Below are 12,067 nucleotides of genomic sequence, written 5' to 3'. Positions count from 1 at the left end.
ATTTCTGAGATGTATATTCCATAATGCATATGTTATGATTCAGGGAAGAGAGCACACTATCTTTGTTTATTTATTACTGATGGTTCTCGATAATGCCTGGCTCACAAAAACCTTTGGTTCAAGTTTTGAAGAAGTGTTTTTCTCCCAGTCTCTGGGAGAATGATTCCTTAATAATGAATAAATAAATAAATAGATAAATAAATGATGATAATAATTTTCCTCAAATTAGGGATCCTTCCCCTAGGTCCTTTGGATTAGAGATTTTATTTGGACAATAATTCAAAATGTCCATTCTGCAAGAATGCAAGAATGTAAACATGGCTTGAAGCACAGACTATTGAACAACAGATTTAGATTTTGTCTTGCTGGGAAATTGAATAATTAAAATTCCATCTCTGAAAATATTTTGCATTTAATTCCTTGAAGTCCATGAAATTCTTATTAATGTAACATACTGAACTGCTGTCAGAGAACTAGGGGATCAGCAAGTCAGTTATCCTCAACTTTTTCCAAGTTAAAATGAACATTTGAGCTTCCTCTAGAAATGAGTTGATTGCTCATGCAGTTCAGAAAACATATTTGTAATATGTTTCTAAATAAGAAGTACTGCTTAACAAATGTGCAAGTACATTTTGTAATAGCTGCAATTTTTCTATCATTTCAGGGGCAATCACATGCAGAACTCTTTTCAGTGGATTGATTTGAAAGTGATAAAAAATGGGTTATTGGGCTGGCATCAAAATTAAAGTGGAAACACCATATGTGTCTGACCACCAGAAAATTACATTTATGTATTTATGTTATTACTGTCTCTAGTGAGATGTTCCATGCATCTAATTTTTAACCCTTTTACAACAGACATGTTCTGTGATGCTACGTGCTGTATGTTATAAGCATATGGCATGTCCTTTTGAACACTTTACATTGCAAATGTATCTCAGTAGAGAATTCACACTTCATATGTTATCATTAAAAAATAATACTTGCAGATAAAATCTCCATTTATTTCTTAAAATTCAACTTATTTTAAAATTTGATCACATTATAATTGCTAAAATGTTAAAGCAATATTTTTATTTTCCGGTTAAAGCACTTATCTTTTTATGGACTAATTCTTCATTCACTCTTTTGAGTTCAATGGGAGATCCTTTTAAAAGGAATATCACACTTAGTGAACTTGTCAGCTCTCAATCAGGATATTTCCACAACAACTTAAGCAAGCAGCTATTGCATTTTTAGTAAAAATATTTTATTTTAAAATTTAAAAATGAAATCATGAAGAAATTAAGCAGCAGACATATATTCTGAATAACTAATGTATTCAATATCTTCTAACTATAATATGGATCATAAATATGTATTTAGTTACCAGTCCATTTTCAGCATCCGTCTCAAATCATATGACAAATTGTATTTAGTCTTAGTACCTTTTGACTTTCTACACTTAAAGCCATATTGGCTATAGGTATGATTTTCTATATGTCCTTGTGTCTCATTCTAGATGGAGAACAAAATGAATGCAAGCCATTGCTATATTATTTAATAGGCATTTGTATAACATCAAGTGAATGTAGTAAATATAGCAGAAAATAACACGTGAAGCTGTTTTGATAACATTAATATACCATTACAAGAGGTTTAGAAAATAAATCAATAACTGTTAATAAGCCTTAATATTTGACCATAAGATAAACTTCTTAAAAAATTGAGGTTTTGCCTCAATTCAAATTCTGTGGTAGCAGAAGACTTCAGAATAAATGTCCTATCCAGACAGACTCTGGGCTTCTCTAGTGCTATCTGCTTCAAGAAACCCAGCTATAAACAGTAGCATGATGTTAAGTACGTTCACTAGAATAATTTCCAAATAAATCCACTTCTTATAAAAGATTAATTCTCCAACACTTATTAATAAACTCTGGACTGCTAAAACTGAAATCCACTTCAAATTCAAAAGTTGTGGTTGAAAGCAGAAATCAAGATAGTGAAATAAATGCAATAAGGTATTTTAGGTATTTTGAACAGACTCACATTTCCTATTTGTTCTTATCTCAGCCCAGGAGAAATGCCTTATTATTGCAACAGTGGGAGCAGTAAGAACAGTTGTAGGACATTTGAATCCTCTTCTTTGAAAAGCTTTCCTGGTGGTTTGCCAGACTTAATGTGTGATCAAGAATGTAAAACTGAGACAGCTCTACTGATAACCAGTAATTCCTCTAGTTTAAGGAGTTGTTTCTATCACCTCCTGCCTGGAAGAAATTCAGGCATCTATGGGCAATGACAACATTCAACTGTGAGGAGCTACCAGGTGCTGCAGCCAAATCCTGAATAACATAGCTTCTTGAAAGTGTATGCCAGCTCTCCTCATTCACTTTCTTTATTTCCTTCATCCTGGGTATTTGTAAGGCATACTAGAAAATGCTAGTCCACATTTCCAAGCCTTGAAGGGTGGTCTGGAGGAAGACCAATCCTTGCTCAATGCACGTACTGGCACATAATGCACTTTTACAGCCAGTTAGATTTGTATTTGAAGAACCATGTTTGCTCATTTGGGAAATTTCTTTATTGTTTTTGTTTCATTTTATACATAATCCAGAAAGTCTTCAACATTGGTGAAGCTAAAAGCATGCTCATTTTTAACTGCAACATAAATATTAATCACAATCACCAGTCCAGACTGAGGATTTTATTTGCTTAACATGCACAAATATGCAACAATTATGTAAAAATTGAAGTTATTATGAGCTGTAATTAATATACAGTGTTACCAGCTGACTCAAAGCACTTTGCTCAGCATCCTTAGCTTTAAAGACTATATCAAAGTGATGGTAAAATGTATACCAAATTCAGTAAAGCACATCATCATCCTTAGGATTTCTCTTCTAGTAGTGACTTACATTACCATCCACAACATGTGTTGTAGTCTCGTTGGATTTTATTTGAGCTGGAATCGTGCTATTAAAAAAAAAAAAAAAAAAGGCACAACAATATAATTGCTGATTTACCACCACTGCTCAATTTAATTCAGTTCTTAATGACCCATTTGCATAACAAAATTTGCATTTTATTTCACAGAAAATGGTATGATTCCACCTGCCTTACTTCAGATAATGTATCAGAAAGGCAAAGCAATGATACAGGAAAAGAAGTGAAAAGTCATTTAGCTTTCTTAAAACAAATATTGAGGGGATAGAGTGTACAGATGCACTGTCTTTGTAGGTTAATCAAAGGCACACAAAAACCTTGACCTCCCTCAGTTCCATCCCCTAGCTTCAGTTTTATTGGGCTTTCACAGTTCAGAAGAAGTAATTTTAAAATGTGCTGCTTTCACATACCAACATCCTCATAAAATTTTATTCATTGTGAAGGCTGTGACAGAGAACGTGAAAAGATATATGTAGACATATAGTGCCTTATCAAACTGTAATATCACTTAACATAACTGTCTTCCTATTAACTTGGACCTAATTCAGACACTAGAGATCACAGACAAATTACAAGCTATTACACCCTGCCCACAATGAGGTGATCAAAATAGTAACAAATTAAGGCTACTTTTTGATCGACGTTTTTAATGTATTTTTGCACTTCCTTCAAGGCTTGAATCCTATGGGTGACAGTTGTCATTTTACAGGTGACTCATTACTTTCATTTACAGAGTCCCCCAACAGATGGAAAGGGCTTTGTTTCCCAGGGAACACTGACAGGTTATGATTTCCAGAGCTTTTAATCATTTTAAGAAAACTTACACACATCTGTCAATTACTCTATTTAGTGATGTTAATAATACAGCAATCTGAGAATGACAAAGAATGCTTTTCTTCTCGTGAAACCACAACTTTTCCATCCAGTTTAAAGAAGCGGGAAAAAAATACCTTTGAAGTGCTGTTTTCTTTCAAATAAGTGAATACAAGTACCAATATTTATAATAACAGTGACATTTTATTTTCATGGTATCTGTCCATAGAGCTTTTACCTCCTCACAAGCTATACTGAAGCTATAAATCATTAAAACTTACAACAGATAAAACATGACATGCTGGAATCACATGAATAATTAAAACCAAAGTCACTCTGCAGAACTGATCATTTTGGTCAGGTACAGACACGGACTCTTGCTGCGGTGCTTTTTCTGTCCTGATGGCAAGTATTTCAAACTCCCAGGGCTTTAGAACAGAAGCAGCAGATGTGTGCGTACCAGCAGACGTGTTGGTTCTCCTCATGACTAAAACACTGCAAACTCATACATTATAGACCTGAGGCCAGAAACCCCCATATAAACCAGATATTTAATCTCAATGCCATTGCAGAACATCTACATAGCAGTGACATAAACTTTACATAGCAATAATACTGGGTTTCTTTTCGATATTCATGAATATAAATACAATATCAGCAAAAACTAAGCATTTAAATTACAAACTTTTAGTGAATCAAAAATATTTTCACAGCATCTCATAGCTGTATTCCTTTCAGTATGATAGTGCTTTTTGTTTGTTTATCTTTAAATTATTATTACTACTTCAGTACCTACTGCAAAAGATAAAATAGGCGCATTCATTTGAAATACATCCACAACTTAATTGCACTTTTATAAAAGAATCCTTCCAGCTTTCAGTGAAGTTATGCTTTTAAGATTTTCTCTTAGTGTAACATCTTCTCACCATCAGGCTGTTCTTAATACTATTTAATATCATTACAATCGTACCTGAAGAAGTCGCAGATTCTTTTAAATCACAGCTTACAAGTAGTGAAATGATTCCTTTTTAAAAGAGTTGATAAAAACAAACCAAATCTAGATAATCCAATGTTTTGGACAGAGAAAATCTTATTATCTCCAGACTAGTCACAGCTGGACTAATAAGACTGAAAATTTACAGGTTACAGTTTACATAGGTAATATGTACTGGAGCTGGGAATTTAACTTTGATTTCCCTAGAAGCCCACTCCAGACCAAAAACTACTACAACTATCTTTTCATCTTCTGGAAGCACAGATAGGTTATGGATCAGAAATACAGTTGCTAGAATTTAAACTTCTTCCAAAACAGTTTAACACTTTCCCCAGCCTTTAATGATTTTTCTGTATATTCTGTGTAATTCCTCTTCCATTCTTCTAGCAGCAAAATAGGAAGGGTGTTTCCCAGCATTGTCTGAGGGGGCTTAGACACCGACGATCCTTGACATCTCTGTGTATATTCTTTTGGAAAGAGTATGGACTACATTCAAATGCTATTCTGTAAAATAAAATAAGTGGCAGCTGGCACCATACAGTTTTGTTATAATGAAAACATGAGGTGGTTGCCATTACACAGTCCTGCACTAATGAGAACAGTAGGAGCCTAGCATTACAATGGTCTAATGAAAACAGGAAATGGCTGGCATTAGACTGGTATAATGAAAACAGGAGGTGGCTGGAATTACACTTATACAATAAATAAATTAAGATTTCTTGCCCTACCAATCTCATCTACATTATATATGATTCCAGCGTGCAAGAGAGGGGCTTACGTAAAGTCAAGACTATAAAGAGCATTCTTTGTTGCAACACTTCAGAAGTAGGAGAGTGCCTTCTTGCAACTGTTAATTCCTGTCTGATGAGTATGCATCAGAGAAATAGGGGTATGATTTTAAAATTTGATTCTTCTTTTTATTTAGAAAATAATCAAAAGCACTATAATTTCTGATGCCTATCCTTCTAGAATCTGAAGGTTAAAAGTAGTTCACTGACAGTGAAATTCAATACTGTGAAACTTTTAAATTAGTCTCACAATTGCCCCTCCCCAATTTGGACCGAGTGGCTAAAAATAAACTGGGGTGCTTCATGTAACTTAGAGAATTAGAACATAAAAAAAGAGAAGGAGAAAAAAGTGAAGCACAAAATCAATCATCCCTCTAATGGGCTTTTCTCTATGAAAAGAAAGGTCAGTTGTTTTTGTTCCTTCTTTTTCAAGCTAACCTCTCTAGCTGAGCCTTTTTAATTATTATTGCACAAGAGAGTCTTCTGTGTAGCTCTTAGACAATAAATACACAACCATCTTCTCTTTTATTATGACTTTTACAGCCATCAGAAACTGATTGATTCTTATTCTCCTTAATCTGGCTGAATTCACCATCAAGTTTGTCTAGTTCAAGGCCAGTACATTAAGAAACCACATCAATCCACTTGTATGTTACCTTTCAGCTCCTCAGTCTCCCATTTCTCATCTTCAAGCTTGACCACATTTTTTTCTGGACATTTTCCATCTAAATCAAGAGGCGAAATGAAGCAGGAAGGTGTTTGGAGTATAATTTTCAAAGCAACAATTCTCATGCTAGAATGTTCCAACATAAAACGCTGTGCTTCCCGCAGCCTGGTATTCTGCCGATAACTTCAGTTTCCATGCTCAGATTGCAGTGAAAATATTCCAGTCAGGTACCTCCGAGTCAAACAGCAGTGTGATGCAAATAAGGAACAGATAATCAAATCAAACTTTCTAATCGAGTTTTGCTATGCTGACTCTCTTATTTCTCTCTACCCTGCAGTTTGCATGTTGTTTTACAACACTGCAAAATTAGCTTGAAGAGTAAATACTTGTGAGTTTTCAGAATCCTGTCATGTCCCACAAAAGAAAATAATTTTCCTGTGCTTCTTCTACTATTACCTTGATTTCACTGTGTGGAGGTACAGATCGAATCCTTTGGAAGGAGGGGAATAGGAGATGAAGAAGCAGCCAGAGGAGTAAAACAGGGTGAGTGCCATTAATGAATTCTCAATTTCCTTTGCTTTTGTTTTTATTTCTTCATCAAATAGCTGAAGAAAAAAAGAAAGGAAATGGTCATACCTTACAGACCAGATTTTTAACTAAGACGTATGGCACTGGGATCAGCATATGCCTTAGAAAATCTGCTGTTAAGCACTGTGTGTGCAAGTCAGAGACGTGGCTTAATCGAGATAGGAGGCGACACGTGCCATGCATCCAGAATTAGTGTCTGGCCCACAGCCATTAATGCTGGCATCCCAGGAACTGACTCAGTCCTCTGCCAAACTTCTGCTGGGATTTGGATTCACTGAATATGACTCACAGCCTTTAATCCCCCCAAGCAGTATCTCTTTGAATTGTGGAGCTTGCAAAACATCCAGGTGGTGGTCCAGCCATGACTGTGCCTGTATAAGCTCAAGAAGCGGCATGCTCTGCTTAAGAGTTTTACTACACAGAAAGCCCTTTACTTTGCAGGTCTGGATGTCAGAGCTTACCCTTCTTCTTTTTAATGTGTTAATTGTACTGCAGAGAAAATAGTCGTATTGCATACTGCATAAGTTTTCAAATCTTTTTGAAATATTTGAGAACTGACGAATGTTGTATGCTGTAAATCTACTTGATGGGTCTCATCATTCCATACGCAATATTTTTCATTAGCCAGCTTTCCAGTAAAATGATACTTTGCCCTCTTTTCAAACTAACAAATTTTGTTGTGATTGGCATCTTTATTACATTATCAAATATATCAGTCAATACCACCTGGTGTAATTCAGTCTTGTTATATGATTCAGATAGTTGCCTAACTATGGATTTTTCAAAGTCAAATTTTCTAGTAGAAGGAATATGGTTTTAATAGAGATTCAGATAAATAGGCAGTGTATCATTGAAGCTGCTAGTCATGAATTAAGATAATGAATTGACCTCTGCATGTACAATATTCAAAATCATTTATAAGGGTGTTGCACAAAAAAAAAAAAAAAAAGCTGTACAGAAGTCATTTTAAAATGCTTGAGTTCCATTTTGTACTGTATGCTAAAAGTAGTACCTGACATTCACAATAGAACATGAATGGGTGCGACAGTGATGTCTGTAATGGAAGCCAAGGGTTTTAGTTCTTTTAAATAATAATAGGGGATGTACTCCCATCTGAATTTCTAAGGAAGTAAGGAAAACAGCATCATGAAAAAAAATGGCTACCTTTTAATGGAATGCAGAAATTAAAATTTAAAGTCTGGCATCACACAGGCACAAAGAGAAGAATCACCGGAAAGCGAAAAATTTAAAACAGCCACACAGGCTCAGCTAAGCTATGTTCTGTTCCAAATATTTTCCTAGACATATTCATTTGCAACAAAAGGGTAATTGAAAGTCTTCCATTTTCATGTTTCAATCTGATTTTGAAGAGTCCATTAAATTAAAAATATTGAAATGGCATCTAGACATTTTCCCCTCTATTATTGTTTCCTGTTTTTAATTGCAGTTTGAAGAAATATTTGCAAAATATATTAAATAACCTTATTTTGACCAAAATAAACACTGGATTATTATCAGCACTTCCTCATAGCAGACCATCTTTTTATTTTTCCACGTCATTAATTTATTTTTATTTGGAAATTATTCTTACACATTTTAATCTTACCACTTCCCTGCCATTCCCACTATAGCTAAAATACAAGATTACTTAGTTTTAAGGCATTGTAGTTTATTCAATGATAGACACTGAAAATTTGTAAACTGCAAATGAACATGAGACCTTTGTAGCTTAGAAAAAGCATTTATTTTCAGTGTACACAACAGCTATTTTACTACAGTATCTGGTTGTATCAGATCCAATCAACTAAGTGGAGCTCATTCTAGTCAATTTTTGGGATGTCTCCAAGGAAAACATAGTGAGATCTACTAAGTAAACTGGACTGTTTACCAGGTGATACTGTCCTTTATTTCTAAGCCAAAATTAAACTAATCAATGTTAATTTAAATTATTTCACCTGATTTATTCTCTGCCTTTTTCAGAGTTCGTGGCTTGAGTTCTGTTCTAGTTTTCCCCCTTATAATACTATGATAAATTAAAACTTTTGTACAAAATTTATAAGGACCGTTACCAAATATTCTGTCATCTGTTGCATTCTGAGGTCCTTAACATCTATTATTAGGCTGCCAGAGGCAGCAGAAATTAAGAGTGTTGTCTCAGATGGGATAATCCAATTCCTATGATTTTTGAGGAAGAACAGAGAGCTTGTGTTTTCCTGAGTTTCCTGAGGTAAAAAACGTGGCACTGATTGTTAATGGCTCAATTGCAGTTCTTGTATATATATAATCTTCCCCGGTGGGCATTTTTGCATCAGATTTCAGTTTGGATTATTATATTATCCAAGGAAAGATTTCATATCTTCTTAGAAAAATAGAAGTTCTGTCTACAAATCATGCAACTATACTACTATCACTGAAAAAAAAAAAAGTAAAAGCATCCTTTCATTTGGGCATTAAATGTTTAAATGTATGTCTCGGTTCTCTGATAAGGGACAGAGAACAATAGTAGTTTATAACTTTGTAAAATTTTAGTCTCCCATGCAAAAGTAGCCAAACACTACAATCTGAGATGAGATTATTTTAATCTCAGACTTCATATTTTAAGGAATTTTCATAAATTTTACCTTATGAACTGACGTCACTAAAACAGTTCTACTTGTACTGTTAAGGCAAAAGTGCTTTTGGTCTTGAAAACTTTGGCTCATATATATGTAAAATATATATATAAATCACTTATTTCAAATAAGAAGAGTTGTCTGCATCTTTATTTTTTAAAATATTCTTGTAGTAAAAGAGTAAAGTAACAAGCTTTACAAAGAAAGAAAGAAAGAAATTCACAATTCCAGACATCAGATTTTTCCCAATCAATCTAAAGAGAGGTTTCATCAAACCTTTTCCTAACTGGTGTTGACAAAACTGATGTGGACTACTCCCTCCTTCTCTCAATTTCTTATAACTAAAACAAACAAACAAAAACAACACAAAAACAAATTAAAAAACCACCATGCCTTAAAAACATTTGAAATATAGGACCCTGAATTTGGCACCTATGGCTTCAAGACAGTTGTGAGTGGATGCAGGCAGTTTGGGAAGAACTGCTCCACTCCTGCTGCTCACAGATGCAGAAGACCTGCTGGTAGTCATAGAGGGCAGCATGGGTTGCAGTGTCTCTGAGATTGTTAAATTAAAGATCTGGAGGAGCAATGCAGTGGCAAGCAGCAAAATTTGGGATTTGGAAGTTCATACTTCATCTTATTCAAGGTTTTGCTTAGTAGGCTGTTCTTGGGAAGCTGCCAGGAAAGAGAAGGGAGTCTGGGAGAACTAGCTGATTTTTTAAGAGATCATAAGGAGAGCTCAGGAATTAATCACTTTCCTGTTCAGGAACACTAATCATTCTGGCAAAAGACTTTTTGACTAAGCATGCAACTCTCCAATAAGCTTAAACAAAACAAAACAAAACAAAAAAAAAAAAAAAGGGAACATGGCAACAAAAGGGAAGTATGGAGAAATTAGTCAGACAATTAGGATCAAGAACAGGAAAGTAAAATTCCAACTGTAACTAAAACTAGTGAAAAAAATAAAAGTAAACAGGTAAAGATTCTATAGTTACGCTGCTTGCAAAGTGAATGAGAAGGAAAAGGAAAGCAAGCTAATGGAGGGAGAAGATAACCTTACTATGGAAAATTCTGAAAAGGCTGAAAGACTTAACTGACCTCTGTAGACACCATTAAAGTTAGGGAGAAAGGATTCTCGTTGTCAGAACAAAATTAAATGTGCTCTGTATCATCAGACTGTTAATGCTTTATTAAAAGATTCTGAATGAGTTGATTGGTGTGTTTGTGAAGCCGCTGCCTATCATATTACCTGGAAGAAAAGTAAACATGGCAAGTCACTGTTAAAAGAGACAAAAGGAATAATAAAGGAAACTGTCAGCTAGTCAGTCTCTCCTCCCTCTATAGGAAAAGCAGTAAATTAATACTCTTTGAATCTACTTTCAAGAAGGTGAAGGTCAAGAAAGTAGTCAAGAATACTCAAAATGGATTTTCCAAAAATAAATTCTGCATACAAAATCTGTTATCTTTGTGCACTTTAATGACTGGGTATATGACAAGAGATAGTAGCGTGTAGAATTTCTCTCAACTTTAGAAAGGCTTTTGTCATTCTTGCACAGCTGAGGAAGCTGAGGAAGTATGTGCTAAAAAAACTGTTGGGAGTTGTCCTTGTTTCAGCAAAGATAGAGTTAATTTTCTTCATAGTGGCTGGTATGATATGAAGTTTTGGATTAAGAACAAAAATAATGTTGATAGCAAACTGATGTTTTAGTTGTTGATCAGTGCTTACAATAAGTTGAGGGCTTTTCAGCTTCTCATGCTGCCCTGCCAGCAGGCAGACTGGGGGTGTACAAGAAGATGGGAAGGGTCAGAACCAGGACAGCTGACGTAAACTGGCCAAAGCGATAACACCTACCGTATAACATCATGTGAAACAATACAACTGGGGATAGTTGGCAGAGGGGTGCTGCTGCTGCTCAGAGATGGGATGGGCACCGGTTAGTGGATGGTGAGCATTCTGCATCACTCAGTTTTTATATTTTTAATTATTACTATTAATAATATTTTTATCTTCCTGTTCTGTCCTGTTAAACCCAAATAATAGGCTGAGGCAGAGTGGCTGGCAAGCTGCACAGAGGAAAAGGATCTGAGAGTGTTAGTTGACAGCTGGCTGAACACAAGCCAACAGTGTGCCCAGGTGGCCAAAAAGGCCAATGGCATCCTGGCTTCTATCACAAATAGTATAGTCAGAAAGACTAGGGAGGTGATTATCTTCCTGTAGTCAGCACTGGTGAGGCTGCACCTCAAGTACTGTGTTCAGTTTTGGGCTGAGGGAACTAGTGTCATATAGCCTGGAGAAGAGAAGGCTCAGGGGAAACCTTATCACTCTCTACAACTACTTGAAAGGTTGTAGCAAGGTGGGATTTGGCCTCTTCTCCCACATAACTAGTTATAGGATGAGAGGTAATGGCTTTAAGTTGTGCCAGAGGAGCTTCAGGTTGAATATTAGGAAGGATTACTTCTCAAAAAGAGTGGTGAGAAACTGGAACAAGCTGCCTTGGGAAGTGGTGGAGTCACCGTCCCTGGAAGTTTTCAAGAAAAGCGTAGATGTCGCATTGAGTGATGTGGTTTAGTAGCATGATAGTGATGGATTGATGGATGGACTAGATGACCTTAGTGGTCTTTTAAACCTTAATGATTCTATGATTCTGTGATTCTATAATAGCACAGACTAGATATCAACCAG

This window comes from Numida meleagris, chromosome 1, assembly GCF_002078875.1.
Source record: "Numida meleagris isolate 19003 breed g44 Domestic line chromosome 1, NumMel1.0, whole genome shotgun sequence".
Lineage (NCBI taxonomy): Eukaryota > Metazoa > Chordata > Aves > Galliformes > Numididae > Numida > Numida meleagris.
This window is presented reverse-complemented; position numbering follows the sequence as displayed.